A 20,665-nucleotide genomic window follows, 5' to 3' on the forward strand; every position below is an offset into this window, starting at 1 on the left:
AGCTCGTGATACGGTTCTAGAGTTCTAAACTCTTAATGCAAGAATACTAGAGTAATGCGCTCGTAATAAAGGGATTCTAGACTTACCAGCCCGAGAAAAGGGAAAATAAACCGATCAGATTGGTATAAAAGGACTTGCCATTAAACTAAGATTGAGTCTAAATACTTTACCCCGGCCGCTTACCGTCCCCGTCAGCTATCACAAGGATACACAGACAGTTGATACGCCTTATAAGTCCAAATTTGGCCCTGTGAGAGTGATTTCTCTTCTTGACATTTTCTTGATTTAAAGACGCAATGCCATCAGGTCGGTATAAAATTGGCTGTCGAACCTTACCTCTGTCACACGGTGACACTTGGAGGAGTCATATCGTACACATGTAGTTAGGGGGCTACCAGGCTGGATCATTACTGACCTGAAACAATGCCATAACATGGCATGGTCCACGGATTGTCGGTCACATATCTAACAACGTACAATCAAACATACTGATTTATACAAAACCAAATCATATGTATATTGTTATATCAGCAGGGCAAACTTTAGATCTTCAATAATTCATTTAAACATTGGACTGATAAGATGTTTTCGTGAATACCAATAGGGCAATGGACGACTGAAATGTGTATCTGCTATTAGGCTATTGTATTGGGATATTTAATGGAGTCTCGATTACTTCCTTGGAAATTTGATTTCAGTCGATTGATTAAAGAAAACTTTACATTTGAAAGGAATGTTATCACTTCACGGATATTATGAACCTCATATCGCTTCGATATTTCAGCTTATTGCGATACATTTTATGGACCTGTTTTTGAAATGTATGATCCCAACGAAGATCAATCTATACAAGCACATAATTTTGGTATAGAATACTTAAATAACTGACGAGATGAATTCGTCTGGTATAGACGCATGTCTCAAAAACAAATAAAAAAACTGTTAAAGAAAATATCATAGGCGACCAATTTCAATGAGAATATTAGAAAAATCATAGGCCATCAAGTAATTTCAAATAAGATATAGTTCTCTTATGGAAATGCATTGTATATATATAGTTTTCCTTTCTCTTTCATATACAGAATTTATCTATTGCTTTTATCTCCAGTGGTGTTCGACTTTCTATCAAGCCTTCGGTAGTATTACCGAGGAGAACTGTTAATCAGAACAGAATCATGTATGTCAAAGATTTATTGAAATGTGTTCAGATCGTCTTCGTTTCGTGTCCACAGTAAATTGATAATCAGAAATACGAGAGATAGTTTTAAATGTGTCGTTATATGTTTAATGTTTACATGTGTAATGTACGTGATTAAATGACGTCATCTTCAGTCTTTGTGCATTCTTTTGTAAATACTTTAATGGATCCGACCGCAAAGACGATCAGTTCAGAAATTGCTCGAGCAAAAAAAAAATTCTATTAGAGACAATCATTCCCAACGGTTTGATTCCCTAAAACGCCAACAACAGTTGGCTAGACATCCGTACACAGACTGCTCTCATTTCGTTAATCGAAGGAAATGCGACTATCATTGTTTACAGAGATACCACACAGCATAGACGGCACAATCAATTAAATGATGGCATGGTTGGATTATACAACTTAAATTACAAGACGGTATATCCGATAGTTACATAACCAGTTACACGACCACTACAAACGTACACATACGATGGCATACCGATTTGTACCATAAGTAGTACTATACCGACATGGCCATGATGATATGGCCAGCATTAGATTTTTTTTCGTAAGCTGTAGGCTACAACGAAAATTGAGAAAATCGCTTGAAAAGGCAAACGGTTACATGGTAAATTATTAGATGGAACGGCGATATAAAATATCGAAAGTAACAGACCAAATACGGAAAGGAGTAGACCAAATATGGAAAGCGGCAGACCAAATATGGAATGTGGCAGACTATATATGGCAAGTGGCAGACCAAATATGGAAAATGGCAGACCAAATATGGAAAGGGGCTGACTAATATATATAAATATGGAAAGTGACAGATCAAATATGGAAAGTAACAGACCAAATATGGAAAGCAACAGACCAAATATGGAAAGTAGCAGACCAAATATGGAAAGTGGCAAACCAAGTTATTAGTTAGAAGTCGTGACAAAGTTACTTGTATGTAATTCGCTAAACCTGCCTATATTATTAGGCTTTTTTAATTGCCTAATAAATATCACTATTTCTCTCATACCTACGCGTGTAATACTGGCTGGTCTAGGGCAATACACTCGTGTCGTCTGAAGCTGTATTGTATGGCTATCCATGTAATAAAGCCTCGTGACGTCACAGCGTCAACAACAACAAAAACCTGTTTTCTCGGTACAAAGTTAACATTTACTTTACGAAATTAGGCTGAGATACAAACAAGGGGATTTACGTTGAAAATATCATATATTTTCATGTATAGAGAATTGACTTGCAGTCGGAAAATCATAGAAGTAAAATTGCAATAAAACATCGAGGTATAAGAGAAAAGTACTCTTTCACACGTGGATATGAAGGATAGGGATATTCTACTCTCGGGATCACAAAATGTTGTAAAACCATCATGTGACCCTCGGGTAGAATATCCCTATCCTTTATATCCACAAATGAAAGAGTCTCATAATATTATGCAAAACAAAAATTAAAAAAAACCAATAATATAGGTAGATTTAGCGGACTTGGTATGTGGCCGAGTCATATTAGGGGAGACCTGACTAACTTATATTTCAAAAGACACAAGGTCAAAAGAAAGATAATCTAAAAGGAACTCGATCAAATGAAAGGGCAGTTGGTCGAATAAAAAACATAGGTCAATTGAAAACAGATATGGTCGACTGAAAACAGATAAGGTCAACTGAAAACAGATATGGTGAAAAAAACAGATATGGTCGACTGAAACCCAGATATGGTCAACTGAAAAAAACCAGAAACATAATATAATGTATGTTTAACTGAAAATCAGACATGGTCAGCTATAAACACGCCCAGATATAGTCAACTGAAAGCAGCCCAGTAAAGATATAACTTTATCAATGTAGGGGAACATGATCAACTGAAAGAAGGCGTGGTCAAATAAAGAGGAAATGGCTAAACGAAAGAGGACGTGTCAACTGATGGCGCACTTGGCAAAGTAAGAACAGATGAGGTCAAAAGAACGAATAAATGCATAATCTGAAAACAAACGCCACAAATTGAAAGGAAATGCGACCCCGTCTAAAAGGACTGTCAATCGGCGAAAATCAGACACAAGGAAGCTACCGAATTGAAGAGACATGGCGACAAAAACGACCAATTTCAAGAAGACAACGAGGAATACACATGTACGTTTTGTACCTACGAACATGGTCAGTCACCTTCACCAATTGAGTCGACTAAGGAGGAGATACCATGATGAAACATTTGCCTCGACAGCTTTGATTCGTCCGTTCCAATCGTACGATACACAACAAACAACTAAAATATAGTAATTAACAAACACGACATATGTTTGTTCCAAGTTTGTCCTTGTCACAGTCGATAGCATGAGACAACAATGCCTTCAGAATACAAGTACATTGATAATAATGTTTTCAATGTCATTTAAAGTCATGCCCATATCAATTATTGGACTTTCACGGAAACTCTCAACTAAATTTAGATAGATTTCGATTGTATTCAGTAAACTATTCAAAGTTCCAACTATGGCATGCCATCCTAGCCTTCACGTCGGAATTTGTTGTTCAGTACGTTGACACGAACGTGCGTGATCACATTAGTAAATATGACGTAACTGGAAGACCGTTGTTATATTCTATACAAATTCGACCTCACCCTCGGAAACCCAGTGTCTAAACTCCACTACGACCGTAGGCTGATTAACGGGGGTAACCGGCGATGATTCGACCTCAGTGTCAATACTATGTAGGTCAATATATTTATATATGTGTAATCATTCGCTTCGCAATATTGGTGACTCCTAAATTAAAAATAAAGCTGTGCTTGAAAAAATCTTCACTCCTTTCTCGATTTCATAAGAGCATCCATTTGGGATCGGGATCAACAGGTCAATGTGACAATATCAATGAAGAGTACCGAAATCAGCCCTAACTTTAAAGTGAATTCCGAACATTGACAATTACAATATTCAAATGGGACAGAGTTGCCTACTCGACAAATAACATGTAATAACCATTGTCCTCTTTACACCAAACCCACATTTATAATGCTCAAAAATATTAAACTATCAATATCAAAGTTTGTATCAATACATGGCAATATGCTTCACTACAACAGAAAAGTGGTCTCCAATGCAAAAAACTAAAATCCATGCTTATACATTGTATGTTGTCTTTGAAAGCCAACTGATCGAGTTGTTGTTAGTCAATTCTCATTATTAATTCATCTACATCGAAATGTGTCTGCAATGAAATGAATATTTAAGGCGCCATTTTTCAGTGATGTATAATGATCAATTATTGAGATTGGCTAATTTTCGATATACAGATCTCTATGATGACAATAGTGCATAAACTACCCTACGCATGGTGTCGGCTTCGTCACTTTGCGAGTCGCCCTCTATCTTCCCCCTACATGCACGATTTCGTATCGACCTCCTCGCTTCCACCTCTCATTACAAAGTGAAATGATATTGTAGGCCTCATTTACATTTTGACTAAGAAAATTGTATTGTTTTATCCTGTTTTGAATATGTTAACTCCCATGAGGGCAGCATACTTCGGGTGAAACATGACCACAAAAACTAGATTGTGACAATTATAAGCGCATCAGCGATACAGACTAATGGCATCTGGGCCATTCTAGCGCTTACTGTGAGTGCAAATATTGGTATGGAAGCCCACGTTATTCACATTTGGGATACTTAGGCGTTTATATGAAAATTTGACTGTCTAGGAATAGCTTGAATTAACACTAGCAGTAAATATATGCAATGGACTCGTGCTGTATCTCGCCGTTTAAATATACAGTACATGTCAGTTGGTTTACTGTAAAAAGGTTACAGAATTATGTAGTTGTAGTTATTTTTGATTTGTTGATTATGTGGGATATTTTTTCGAATTAACATGTTAATTCCGAAAATAGAGACTTAGAATGTCATGCCGCTTTGTATTGCACTTTTTTAATGTTCAAATCTTTCCTATAAAATCATTATGCCAATTGTAAAATTTTGCAACTTTTAGTTACATTTTAGTGTCAAAATGGAATATTAAATTGATGTTCTTAACATAGGAATAAAACATCATGTACATTTCCAGTCTGCAGCCGATGTTAATCGTTGACATGCTAAGGCAATATCTGCTACAGTGTGTGTGTCATCACCCGACACCACCGTAAACTCATGCAGTTGTATTCACAAGAGTTTCAAACATTTATTTCATATCGGTCTATAATGTATAAATATTACAATACAAAGTATCGAAGTCTAAAATCTAATAACCAAAGGTGCGTCCGGATGGGTCACCAGCAATTAAGTTGAAACTGGAAGTTTTGTATCCCTTTTACGCATGCGTTAATTTCAGCGGAAGCGTATATATGTTGGCTGGCAAGACTTTAACCCTATACCAGAAACGTACGTAACTTTGGTATTAGAATTTAACAAACTTCACTAAAACCAGTGACCAGACTAAACATAATTATCTGTAGAAAAGTTATAATGATAGTCTGTTTTCTTGTGTCTCAGTTCGGACGGACTGAAATTTGAAGTCGCCCAAATGAAAGGCCTTTCAGAAAAGCTTGTGTTTTGTTATTGTTTTTTTTTTATATGTTGTTGATATTAATGACTTGGCTATGTAGATCTTCTATAGTCGTTGGTTAATAACATTGAGAATAGTTGGCCACGCAATCCGTTTTGGAACATTTTATTCAAATCACCACGCGAATCGTTTAGAATCACAGAGCAAGCATTACCGAAACTAACATTTTCCGGCTTGCGTAATAGCATTACCGTGCTTTGTCTAAATTCGGTATACATGCAGACATATCCCACGTAAGGTCAAGTTAATGTACTTACGGTGTTAGCGGCCCCAGAACGTGTTTAAAAAGACATGGCATTAATTTGGACTTGCTTGCCGAATGATCACAGGAGTCGGTTCAAAGTAAGGCCAGACACACACACGAATTATTCACCTTAATAGGCTTCAAAGTAAACCGGCGTGCACGGAACAGATCACCTAGTCTGTCTGATAATAGACATGAAATAAGAAAAAATATGATAAATTTTGATCTATACCCTGACCAAGCTTGCAATGGGCGATTTTTATCAAGACAACTTATCAAACTAGGTTCTTTTTAATTAAATAAATAAATTAAGATAAACCCTTGCATATTTCTCTATAAAAACTTTACTATTCACACCTCATAGTGACATTATAATAGGAGATAATGACCTGTAATCATTTGTTATCATACAATGGCTAATTGTTGGTCCTTATAAATATGGGATCATCTAATCCCGCATGTGTAAAGTATCACTCATTCGGTGGGGTTTTATTTTATTATTTACTGGCTCTACCCTCGTCATAAAACACAATGTATCATTTGTACTGAGCCGAGTACTATGCTTTGCTATAAACTTCGTTTTATTTCAGTCAAGTTTTATAAAAGATTCTTATCGAATTGACGTATGAATCATCAAGGTCATAAAGGTTGAAACGATTTGATTAATTAATAGTCTCAAACAAATAAAATGGAATCCAGATTAACCCCAATACAATCTAATATGATCCCCGCAATAAAGTGTACAGGTTTTACATGCTCAACAATAAATCAAATTACAATTTTCAGACCAGCTTCTGAATGAATTTCTAACGTCGATGGGGGTTTTGCGTCCTAACAATCCGTTGACAGTTATTATTATATCGTATACAAGTTGTTATCAAAGGCAAAACAATGGGAAAGTCTTAAATGACGTTTTATATAAGTAACCGATGTCCTATGTACAATAAGGACTGCTGTAGGGCAGCCGTCCAAACGATCCCAGAGAGACTTGGGACACACAAAGGACGTCAAACGATAGGGGTTGGCTCCGGTCAGGGGTCGATAAACATAGAATATATTCTTGGCAAGGTGTAAATAAGTTGTCGACATCTGAGAATACACATTCGCGGTTTCTCAATAAATTTTATGTAAAACTAATTGACTTAACTTTATAACAGAATAACACGATATTCCGTTCTTGCATATTACAGAGTTAGCTCCCTTACGGGTAGGTATCTAATGTGACGCCATCATTCTATTTTCACGATATTCCCGTATACAATATATCGTGTCATAGTTATTTTCACCGTATTCCCGTATACAATATATCGTGTCATAGTTATTTTCACCGTATTCCCGTATACAATATATCGTGTCATAGTTATTTTCACCGTATTCCCGTATACAATATATCGTGTCATAGTTATTTTCACCGTATTCCCGTATACAATATATCGTGTCATAGTTATTTTCACCGTATCCCCGTATACAATATATCGTGTCATAGTTATTTTCACCGTATCCCCATATACAATATATCGTGTCATAGTTATTTTCACCGTATTCCGGCAAACAATATATCGTGTCATAGTTATTTTCACCCTATCCCCGTATACAATATATCGTGTCATAGTTATTTTCACCGTATCCCCGTATACAATATGTCGTGTCATAGTTATTTTCACCGTTTTCCCGTATACAATATGTCGTGTCATAGTTATTTTCACCGTTTTCCCATAAACAATATATCGTGTCATAGTTATTTCCACCGTATTCCCGTGTCATAGTTACATTCACCGTATTCCCGTATACAATATATCGTGTCATAGTTATTTTCACCGTATTCCTGTGTCATAGTTATTTCACCGTATTCCCGTATACAATATGTCGTGTCATAGTTATTTTCATCGTATTTCCGTATACATGACTTAGCGGTCGAGCGTCCTTACGTGTATTCATATGTACGTATACATTTCTTCGCGAAAAAAATGATTTCGCGTTCACTTCTGTCGCAAAATTACGCGAAAATTAATTTGTATCTCACGACAAGTAAGGTTTACAGTAGATTGTCAATCAGAAATATACTCAAACCAGATGTCATTAATACTATCAAACTATATTTTAGATTTTAAGATTGCTGTCATAAAAATTCATCCTGCAATTACTCATTCGTATCCAAGTCATATTTTGTTGTAATAATCCATAACCGTGGTTCTTTCACAACCAAAAGAGAACCGAAAGTTCCCACACGAACATAAACTCCACCTTTGTACTACCGTTTACCATGAATTGTCCTTCAGACTTTGTCCAAATTCACAGTAAAATAAAAGAACAAGACATAGAGATTGCAGTGTAAAGGGGAGTAACTCCTATGAATAGCTTTAACCATCATCATAAAATTGACATACAACACACATAAATACTTACATACTATAAATACAGACATTAGATTGGGTCAAGTTTGGTCATATACATGACAATATTAGTCTACAAGAAAACAATTTAACATTTCTACGTTAAAATATGACAAACTTCAATGTGAGTATGGCTTTATGAATAGTTGAAATCGGTAACTTATTCACCCTCTTTATCCTGGCATATACAGAAGGTAAGTTAAGCGCAATTTGGTAAGAAAAAGTGGAACATATAATTACACATTTACAACAGGCACTTTATTCAATTAATCTTTATTTCTTTTGTATTAATTGTTCCGTTAACAATATTTTTGACTACTGAGCTGGATGAAATTATGGGAATCGATAAATGTAAGTCTTAAGTTTGTTTCTTTTTCATAGTTTTCATACAATACATTAAATTTAAATGTCTTTTGCAAACAATCACATTGACCCTATTCACCAACATTACAGTTAAATGACCGACTATAGCCAAACTAATTAGTTCTGATAAATCCCTCTATACATGTGTAATTATAGTCTATTCCTGTGTATTAAATTATCTGGGGAGTATTATTTCGATATGAATATTTGTATAATAAAAAGAAGTTTTCATTATAATAGGGGGACAAATTTCATCTACACCCTGAACTGTTACGGAATTTTATAATGATTCCTATTCAACCCAAATTAGTGCGCGAAAAGGAAAGCTGGATAACCGATTTTCCTCAAAGAGCAAAAACAGAAGTAAAAATTATAATTATTATTATCGAATGAACGTTGTTTTAGGGCGTTTGATGAAGTATTTATTTTCAACGATTCACCTTTAGCGCCCACCCCCATTCATTGCTGTATAAGGTAAATCATTTCACTGAATGTCCTTTTTAAATACTGAGCTGGAAAAATCAATGTGTTGAACAGTACGCAGGGAATGATTGTTAAACTATTGGCCATATACCAAAGGGAAAGTAGTGGATTCCAGATGGCAATTCTTTGGAGAATGAAAAATGACGAAATGGCAATTAGATAGAGTAAAAGATTGAGATGAGGATTCCGAACAATAACGACTATCTGTTAACCTAGAGCAGTAAAAACGCAAGACGATATACACATGTACCACTTACGTGAGGTATTCAGCAAAATTATTGAGATTACTAAGACTATGATACGATGAAATGTTGTGCTCGGCAAAAGCAATGTTACGTAAAATGAAGCATCACTCAAACAACATTGCCATCAGACTTACCAAAGTCCATCCGACCAGTTATTAGCCACGGATGACGAAGAGATTTTTCTCCAATTTTATCAGCTGTTTCGGTCACACTAAAGATCCGTGCGAGCCGGTCGGTAAGACGACCTATGTGACAGCGCCACCAAGTGGCAAAATACCAAATCGTGAAACGGAACAATGTTTTGATATGTTGGAATTGTTTGAGTTTATGTGTCAGAATGTAGTTTTGATGATATCTTTTGGCGAGCTTTTATTAAAGGGTGTCCTGAATGGTAATATATATATATTGACCCCAAACAATTGCTATTATAAGAGTACCCTGAAGAAATACGTTACATATCGTACTAGTACGCACACTACTTTATCATTTATATACACATATAATATATATTTATCAAAATCAAATAATATTTTACAATGAAAAAGAATCGCCGTTTTATCCTTTAGCTGACGAGGTTACCCATTGTCTCAAATGTTCTTGTTTGATAAGCGGTGACGTCATTGCGCCACGTGTTGGTTGTTTTTCGGGATCAGTGATCATGGTTGTTTGAACGTTTTGTTTTAGATATGTTCGCCTTTGTCCGGATGGTTAGAGCACAAAGGACGGTGTCAGGATAATCTTAGCGATTAATTTTATGTATAATATACCACCACTTTGTCAGAGGGATATAGGAGAAGAGTAGTTAGCACATTAACATCATTCATACTAGCGATACATTAATTTTTCATTATAATATAGTTTAATATGGAGATCTGGCCCTACAGGAGTTAGCTACATGTATGTTTAAATCGTCAATAATGTCTTTTTGTTCTAGGTGAGTCATAAAAAACATAACAAGCAGACATTAAGCCGTTATCATAGCTTACAAAGGTTGTAAAATACATCGTAGGATTAAATTAAATTATAATGTTTCAGACCTCCACGGTTTTCATTGTATTCCGAGCGGACATTCATGTATACATGAAATTTACTCTCTCAACTATAGAAAGACCAGAGTGATTCGACTTAGCGGATTTTAGTTAAGATTTATGAAGGATGTCTTCCTCTTATCCTCCATGTTATTCAATTTAAATAATTGTTTTACAGTGCTGTCATTACATCGTCCTGTGTTGGTAGGGTTCAGTGAGATAACGCTATAATTGTCGGCATTAGTATAAAAAGACTAGAACAGATGAATTGTGCTATGAAACTTGTATGTTGAGAAAGGGAATTTAAGTTGTACAGTATTCCACATCCGAATACTTTCTCCCGATACGTTCATCTGTTAAAACAGCTTTAAACTAGACAATGTAGTAAATGTGTCCTTCTTAGTACTTAGACCCACCATACGATAATAGGTTAGATTGCCAAAGGGTACACTATCAGTATCTTATCGAATCCAGAAAACTCTCTCTGTAGGGGGTAAATTTCCCAGAGGCTTCTGTCATAAATGTAGAAATTGATGTGAATGAAAATACACCATCTTAAAGACAATTCTCAGGGTTGGGATGTTTCCTGAATCCCCCCCCCAAAAAAAAAAAAAATGAAATAAAATAAATAAATAAAAAAATAAATAAATAAATAAATAAATATCTGGGATCCGCCACCGAAATTAACTCTAAACCGAGTTACTGCTGTAGTTGCTAATGCTAGAAGGGACGCAACTCATCCTTACCTAGTTTGATTAAATGTAGTTTCCTAAAGTGAATAACCTAAGGGGATAATATGTATTTCTTTATTGACTTGCTGTTACTTTTGCTTGATTGCCCATATTGTGTGTATATAATGTCCGTGAGTCCGTTATTTATAAAGGCGTGTAAATTGATTACCAACAACATATAATTGATCAAAGAATCCAAATATGCTACCACGCATGGCGTCCATTTGAAACAAGCATGCAAGCTGTTGTGTAGCACTGGCGTAATGTCTTTCCTCGTTATAACACTTTCATATAGTATACTCCAATTTATTTAACAACTTGTCTATAGTTACGATATAACAGTTTCTACTCAAGTTAGACGCAATAAAACTGCTGAAATTAATCCATTTTAACATCGATATCTGCGCGCATGAAAACAATGAAATAGATTTGCAGAACCAGACCAGTACAAGTCCTCTGCTATAGCGTATACATGTACTCCAGCCAATTCTATGTCAGTTTTTGGTCGGCCTGCACACAATAGCACACCTGGAACTCTCGAAATATAAATCTCATTAAAAATGTCCGTTTTACTTTGATTCATTGTGTTAAAATTAATGTACACACATATATATGTGAGAAATTGCGAGTTAGAATAACTTTGTTTTCATGAGATTTTCATTTCAAGCGAGGTTGGTGTATCATCGCATCCAGAACGACAAAAAAACGAGGCAGAAATTAAATAATACACATTTGTACCTCTATGTAAATAATGAATGAGCTTGCCCCTCGTAATGCAAGTTTTACATCTGATTGACTAACACTCATTTACATTCATTTTTCATTGTTTTGGTATTCGTAGAGTTCATTAGACAAGCTGTGAAAATTCAATAATGTTTGGTTATAGTACTTATTAACATAATTTTCTTTCTAAGGTCAGAGGTACAGCTCAATCTATCATAACAATTCAGATCTCGACGAGATCGCTTTGCTTTGTACATCAGACAAAATCAGTGTTACGTGTAATTAACTGCGTGTTTCATTGTCGTACTATGAATCGTCTTCTGATCGGCGACTTTATATTTTACATATGCACTTGTACGATTTCATAAACTATGTGCATACTTTTGCTTTAGAATAACCTGTAGGCAACTCATGAATGGACGCCAATGAATTTAGGGGTTTTGATGTTTTTCGCTTGTTGTTATGGGGTTGTAGAAAGGAAAGGGAACTTCGATTTTAACAGTTTAAGATTATATAAAAGATTTTACATAAAATTATCTCATGGTAAGAAATCAGTAACATAACAAAATCAAAAAGAGCAACAACAAAAAAAAACAAAAAAAAAAAAAACCTTACCTGCACCGGTCCAACACCCGGTCCAACTGGAAGACGTTGTCATAGTAATGTTACTCGGAAAGCCTCTTATGTTACTTCACAGTAGCACTAGTTTCTGTAAATAAAATGACAAGTCATGAGTCAACAAATTATACTGTAAATATCAGAAACATATTTATAAACTATTTCATAATTTTAGATGAAAATCATGAGGTAAAAGCAAACAAACCCTTCTTTACGTGGAAACATAATGATGATAGCGTCCATTTGTTTGATGTAGTCACCTGTTGTTAACAGAACTAAATTTATCTTTGTAAATATTTGTCGACGATTGTAAACTGAAAATTTCTTTCATAAACAATTCACATTTCAATCCGACATGTCTCATACGAAATCCACTGGAAACTGAAGCCAGAAGACTGCCTACATTTTCAGTATCACTGGCTTTCACAGTCAGACATTCTCGATTCTAATCTTGGACGATGTAAAACATTTCACTATGAAATGATATCCACCTTGAATGATTATTGAACGTCGAATCTCTAAAAGACATTGTTCTATTTTAGTCGCCTAAAAATCTGTACCTAGCTTGTCGACAAGATAGCTTATTCCTGAATAAATGTGTAAACACTTTAATTTGTATCGATCGGTTCAGCGAGTATATAAGGTTGTTGTAACGAGACAGATGGTTCTTCATTTAACACATTGTATAGTGCATTGTCTCCGATGTGAAACAAATTTTAAAATATGACGCACAACCGAGAAATATGAGAATGGATTGATTGTCGAAAATCCGTAAATTAATTATCAGAGTAATACATACTATTCTATCTATAGGTTATCAACTCCCTGGTAACAACACGGCTCCTATCCAAAATATCACTTGTTTACATAATGTTTATCATTTTACAGTTAAACCATATTGATTATTTTTGTGTAACATGTGTGCTACCTACATACAACCGTGGCGAATTTTTAATAAACGTTGCATTTTATTATTGATGTTTTAACCTAGGAAATAAATCTAGAAACCCATACACTGCTTCTAGGATAGACTAATTAATTCTTAATTGATATTTCAGGACATATTGAAGTCCGGGTTACAACATTTCATTGTTTTTTTTCCGTACCCCGTCTTTATGCAGACTCAGTAAAAACCTGATCTGCCAGGTAACATTTGTCCTATTGTACCACATTACGTATATCAATTTAGAGTGTAGCCTGGTTTCATAGCATTTCGTTATGATTTATAAATCTAACGCGTTATTCACTTGTGTATCTCCTGGGGAATAGATACCGAGGGACAAAATTCTACAGTTCAGGTTAAAACGGTGAGACAGAAACGTGATGTAACAGATATGATTCAGGAATTCAAAGTTTTATAAACGTTCTTACGGAACAGTGAGTCCAATACCAAAGGGGAATGGGTCGGGAATCATATCTTTGTTCAGCACACATTGGCTGCACTAATCCAATTGATCCTGATAATTCATGGATTTTATAAATCTTCAGTTAGTATTTGTGCAACATTTAAATCTCATGTCATAAACTATCATAAAGAGATTAAGTGAGATAAAGATGAATTGAACTCATTGAAAAGTAAATATAAACAGGAAATAATAAAATGCACAGATGAATCCACTGAATATCGAATAGAAATCGCCCTAAATTTCAATTGATATATAAGCTATCATCATTATACGCTGTAATGTAAACATCTAATAGATACCACATATTCTTATCGGTACTTACCACTGTTAAGCATGGAAAAATACATCCCACTGAAATTTGCATTTAGTGCATAGATGTTTTAACGTGCTAATAATGACCACTTTCAATGAAACTTCAATTGACTGTGAAAAGGTACTACTTGCCAGCTTACAATCAAATTTCACACCAGCGACAACGTTAACATGTAGGAAGTATTCTACGAACAACCGCATGTAAAGGGAATTAACTCTAATTTAAAAACATCACACTCACAAGGTCAGAAATATTTCGTTTACTTATGAGTTGCCAAGCATGACAGTTGGCATGAACTCGAATATATTCTTCCCAAAGTACCGAGAAGTCTGTCAAACAACATTACATGTATATGGTTTGAGACTGGTTGGTTCACCCAACAGAAAATTGTACGTAATGTATAACTATCTATTAATCTTATTAATCTAAACTATCTTATTAATGTATAACTGTATATCTTTGAATAGTTCGTTTTAATGATGTTTTTTTTGTGTTCAATGAGTTCACAGTTTAATATCTCTTACAAAATTGTGTTCTATTAATGAGTACCAGTCTCGTATAATTATACTTTGAAATCTCCCTAATATGACAGCTGTCACCGATTCCAAACACTGGTATATAACGGTAGAATGATGAAGAAAGGTCAAATCCGAAAAGATATGAGGTAAATGAAGCTACAACATGTTCGGTGGTTATCGGTATCAATATTGAACGTGGCAAATGCGATTCTGATGATTGACAACGAACTATAAGTCTCCACAAAGCAAGTTCAATTTATATCATACTTGGGAAACTATATATTAATAATAGAAGAAGATAATTAATGTTCCTACTTCTAAAGGATTTTCAACAGAACCCAATGATTTAATGGCATACATGTATGGATAATAAAAAAATAATCTGTTCACTTATATAATCAATATGTGAAGTTTGCAATCTCGTTAACTAGTAGTACACTGAGTACAGTGAGTAAATAAGAAGAAAAAAAGTTCAAATTCATTAAAGATTTTTCAATTATTTGGCATATCATTTGAGAGGTTATACGTTATGTACACTCTGGGAATGAATAAAATAGAAAAAGATTCGTGTAGATAAATGTGTTTTTCTAGTTATACTACAATCCACAGTTACTTATTTTATATAAAGAAAATAGAGAATACGAGAAAACACATTATCTTAATTGTTTTCACACACACACACACACACGTATATACTGAATGCATAACGGCATTGCTATGAAAAATCCATTCCTGACTCTTTTAGGAACACTTCATCAACCCTTTCTAATAATTAATCACCAATTTTATAATAATATTTAGTTAAGATCCCGATTTCCTCAAACACAATACTCAAAGTCAATAGTCGGACAAAGAAAACCAGTCTAGATGTATTTATTGTCATTCCGAAAGTCCTAAAATAGAAAAAACGACGGTCAAATTCTGCTTACATTGCCCGACAATTCACTTGAAGTCGACTAAAGAATATTTTTTCGAGAAATCGGGAACTAATCCTGCTGATCGATGTATATTCCATTATCCTAGACTCACTAGTTTGTCTTTAATGAATTGGAAATAAACTTTAACAAAGACTATACCGTAAAAGTACATATATTAAGATTGCAGTGACTTCACGTTTCCTATAAAACTAATTGAAAATGATTATTTCTCACCAGCAAGATACAGAATTACATTAAAGAACAGTCAATGTATTAATGGTTTGACAGCATACTCTGATACTGCACGCAGCGACACAATAAATATCTCCTTATGAATTCCTTGGAAATAATACAACTACAATGGAACTGATTCAAACTGACAGTTCGTAACTCAAAGCCTCTCTTGTCTGTAAAATGAAGAAGAAACATAAACAACACACCTGCTCATACAGTACACGTTACTTCATCGCCTATACGAGTTTACTTCATTTCTTAGCTGTTGTGTAGACAAAAATCGAAAATACGAATGGTACATTTGTGCACCAAAATATCCTAAATGTGCGTGCGCATTGGTATTCCCGAATGATAAACAGAAAAACCTGGCCTTCCTGCAGTGAGGGATGTTTTTGGCAACGATATAGACTCCTTGTTATCTCCACAGTAAAAGTACATTAAACAAAGGATCGCCTAAACAATCGAAACAGTGCAGGTCATTCTTAAGTTAAAACGTGTCGTGGAGGTGGAGCAAGAAGAGAATAGTAACAGGAATTAAGTGAAGCCCAGTTGGTGCCCCTGACACCTGTTTCGTTACCTCTGTACTGTATCACACAATGTTTAGGTAGAGTTCCGACTCTTATTTTTATAGCTGTAAGTCACTGAGGTCAACAAATGACGTCAAACACACAAACTGATACTATATTGAATTTCGTAAATATACTCAAGAATAAGAATTCTATGTGAAGTGAACAGCAATGGTTACAGTCATCATTTCGGTATAAGAAGATGTAAGATGTACACAGATTAGTTTGGCGGAAAATATTGTCAAAATGTCATCCCAATATCCCAAAATAAATGGTAAAAAATGCATACTTAAACCCGTATGCTTTATTTTAAGTATTAATTAGTCATAGTGTATGCCAATGAAACAAACTTAAATATTTGTATGCTTTTTGAAACATAGAATGATGGATTACCTCAGGAAATCAACACTATAGTGAGAAATTAAATTGAAACAAATACGTTCAAATGTCGATATCTGTTGTTCACCAGTCAATATGACTAAGAATAATTTTATAGCTGGTTTGATTAAATTTCTTGCTTTCTAATGTAAATGATATTCATTCTTCTTAGAAATGCATTTTGATGTTCAGCGACCGCCGGTGTACTGTTAAATCCAGAGAATCTGATATAGTTTCATCAGTATTATTCATTACAGCAAAAGTACAAACTAAACTCAGTAATATTAATTGGGGACCAAATACACGTGTGAGAATTTTTTTAATTACATCGACTACTAGGAATCCGTATTAATACTATGTACTAAAAGATAATGCTTTCTCTTCTCTTCGGTGTAATTGAAAAGACTGACCATGGAAATCTAGGACCTATTTGCAGGTTTTGGCGTAGCAATAAAGCAAGCATATGGTAAAACCGTAGGGAAGGAATACAGGGATGTTTCAATAAAAACAAGATTGAAAATAGAGATATGGAAATCCTAACGCTTACTACAATAAACTGCCTGTACTAGTGTCAGTCTGTAAGTAATGGTCGAATTAAACATCTGTTAGCGAAGACCAGTCTGTGATCCAAGTTCTATACGGTAGATCAGATCGGCATATACGGCCAAGTGTTTATTATTGAAAGGCGAAATCTTGTCAGCATATCGGTAAACAGTTGTCAAGAGCTTGAGAGAGAAGGTCACGGTTACCTATTCTGAGTAGCTCTAACTAAGTAGATCGGCCAGTAGCGGGGCCCACCTGATACCTGTGGGAGTGACGTAATGTTGTCCCTTTATATATAGTAATCCACTGCATTGTAACTGATTCATGCTGATTGACGTGAAGATTACTCTGTGGAGTCTAACGATTAATCATTGATATATGTATTCAAGACAATAAATTGATAACAATAAAAACTATAAGCTTCAACTTATTGTGCTCCGGATTATGGTACTGTAAGTATGACCAGTATCTTGATTCCAGCGAGTTATCCCTTATCCTCGTGACGTGAGGGGGCGCTTCATAATTGATGATATGTTGTGTGTGGTTCATTTGTCACCAACTGACTTAACTTATCAAATCAGAAATTGACCTAGATTTGGGATAACTGATGACGTCGAGGAAACTCTTTACCTTCCATAACACTTCGTTTTAAATACATTTTTTTCCTTTTTAATTTAATGTTAGTATTGGAAAGGTTAGGATTGAATGACACAAGAAATATCGTCTAAGTGTTCCCTTGTTACTGTTGTTAGTTCAGTAACGCTACACAGAGTTATCCTACATGTAGCTCAGTCAATGATATTTCTACTCTTCACAATTTTTGGCATAGAACTATAGTCTGGAAACAAAAAAAATTTACATTGTTTCATCTCAGTAGCAGATACAGGCGCATGATAATAACATTCCAGCACTAAGACTAATGAGGTTGGCAACACGTGTCGAAATATGAAAATTTATTGGGAGATTTTTTTGGTTTTCAGGTAGGGCGCCTATAATGTATGTATGTATATTAGTATAAGTAAATATATCATGGCTTTAACAAGCTTTGGAATAATCTCTATTCATTATTTCATTTACAATATTTTATTCAATTGAACATTTTATTAAAACTGAGTGGCAGATTACTCTTTTACGAGTTATCTCCCTTGAGTATATCTCCATGGACTGTGGTGATAATAATTATATAATTGTGTTCCACTGAAATACGTATAATTAAATCATCAATGCGATCAATCATTCAAACCTCTTAGTCTCGTACAACAATATACAATTATATGTTTGACAGTCTGTCATTTTGTTGGTTTGTTTGTTTTTTGCTCGAAAGGATAATTAATTTTTCACATTTAACCCATCCTTTGATTTTGATAAAACATTTCTGTATCATTTTAGCTTTTGCTTCACGTACATTTTAGATAAAGTTCCTATATCAAGTTTAACAGTTACTTTTTTCCACTTCACACAAACGTAACAGGAGTAATATCTCGTATGTCGTCCCTGAAAGCCATGGTTAGCACACTCCCTAGTAACCCATTTCACCGATTCTGTCTGTGCTGTGTGATATACGATCAATGAGGGACCTGGGGACTACACTTTTGGCATGAACCGTGTTAACATCTGGCATGGAGTCAAAAAATACAATGTATGACGGCAACGTAAACGCGCGTGTACAAAAATGTAAACATTATATTGTTGGAATTCAAAACAACTAACATAGACAATAGATGTGTTTGGACCAGTGGATATATATTTTCAAAATGGAAAGCAAAGGACATCAAGTTCTTGATGGTGTAAAAAGCCTACACACTAGAAACTAGCAATTGAAGTCGAAGAACGAAGGCTTTTTATGGTGTTTGAACTCTACGCATGTTACACAGTCGAGATTGAAACCATAGAAAGTAGGCTATATAGACGAGTATAAAAAACTCCACACCATAGGACATATTGTGATGTTTGAACTTTACATACCATAGACTCTAGACTATGAAGCCGTGTTTGAACAAACACTAAGCAAAGCCTATACCTATATAACAATTGCTTTACGAAGTGTTTATACGTATATAACGTATCACAGATGTTTTGTAAGTTGTCGATGCTAAACAGGCGCCACACATGGAGAGAAAGTAGAGCGCCTGCACGTGCAACGATTGAAGAATATTTATATTAGATTAGACGAGAATTCATCGATGTACAAGTATAATAGGTTGTTTTATGAAAACAATCTTATAATCAGGAACTATGATTTGTTTTAAAATGTCAAGCACGGGTACAGAATTTAGATGGAATCACAGAAATTCATTCCGTTTTTTGCTTATAATAACAAGAAATCAGAAGAAAAAAACATTTAGGTACGTATAGAAAACAAAACATGCACAAGCAAACACATGCACAAATCTGCATAAAATAAGATGAGAATCTCCCGAGTATTATGATAACATCTGATAGCGTATTCACCTGTACCTACCTCGAAGCTGACGGTGTTTATGTCTGAATGATAACGCACATGTACGCGTATATTCCTCTTGTTATCCACAAGGTGGTTTGTGGAGCCGACAGGTTCAGCACCACTTTTAACACAGAAAATAAACCTCGCACAACCTACAGCAGCCACACACTGTTAGCGATGTACGCTCCGTATCTTATCCAGATCCTAATCCTCTTACAGCTGGTCAATTTAGAAAGACATAAATATCACATGTACTAAAAAGTCGACACATATTCTGTATAAAATAAAAACTATTACTTTATACCAGTACTGTAATGGGCGATAACCATTCACTGTGTAAATGTGGTCGGTTAGGTATTTGAAAACTTTCTAAACACAGTTTAATAACTACACTAGCCTCAAGTTACCACTGATCGTTCAAACAGATTAATGATATTTGGATTTAAATTTCTGTTCATGAACTACATAATATACATTAATGTCAGGGGTTAAAGTGAGCAGTATATTGGTTGAAAACAAACATTTATTGAAGAACCAATTATCCAAGAGTCTACTTTCCTGCAGGGTAAACATTTGCTGGACTGATTTCATAGGACTATTGTCGCAGGGCAATAATTCGTACAGCCACCATTAACGTGTAAATTAAACCAACTTTTACAACTGGACCGTGACAAAACGCTACTCATATTTAGTCCTCTCTTCTTTAAGAGTCACAGTTTGAGGACAATATACAGGCACTTGTTATAATCCTTTGATTGTTAAATC

The 20,665-nt window shown here is 34.9% G+C and overlaps 1 protein-coding gene across 1 annotated transcript in view; it reads right to left on the minus strand.

Moving 5' to 3' along the window:
* Positions 1-20,150, minus strand: part of LOC138333043 (small conductance calcium-activated potassium channel protein 1-like) — a 78,486-nt gene extending 58,336 nt beyond the window's left edge. The window contains exons 1-2 of the mRNA XM_069281148.1: positions 19,919-20,150; positions 12,580-12,673 (exon numbers count right to left, since the gene is read on the minus strand). The gene's annotated coding sequence lies outside the window, so the exon portion shown is untranslated. The remainder of the gene's footprint in view (positions 1-12,579; positions 12,674-19,918) is intronic.
* Positions 20,151-20,665: the final 515 nt, after the last annotated feature.

This window comes from Argopecten irradians, chromosome 10, assembly GCF_041381155.1.
Source record: "Argopecten irradians isolate NY chromosome 10, Ai_NY, whole genome shotgun sequence".
Taxonomy (NCBI): Eukaryota; Metazoa; Mollusca; class Bivalvia; order Pectinida; family Pectinidae; genus Argopecten; species Argopecten irradians.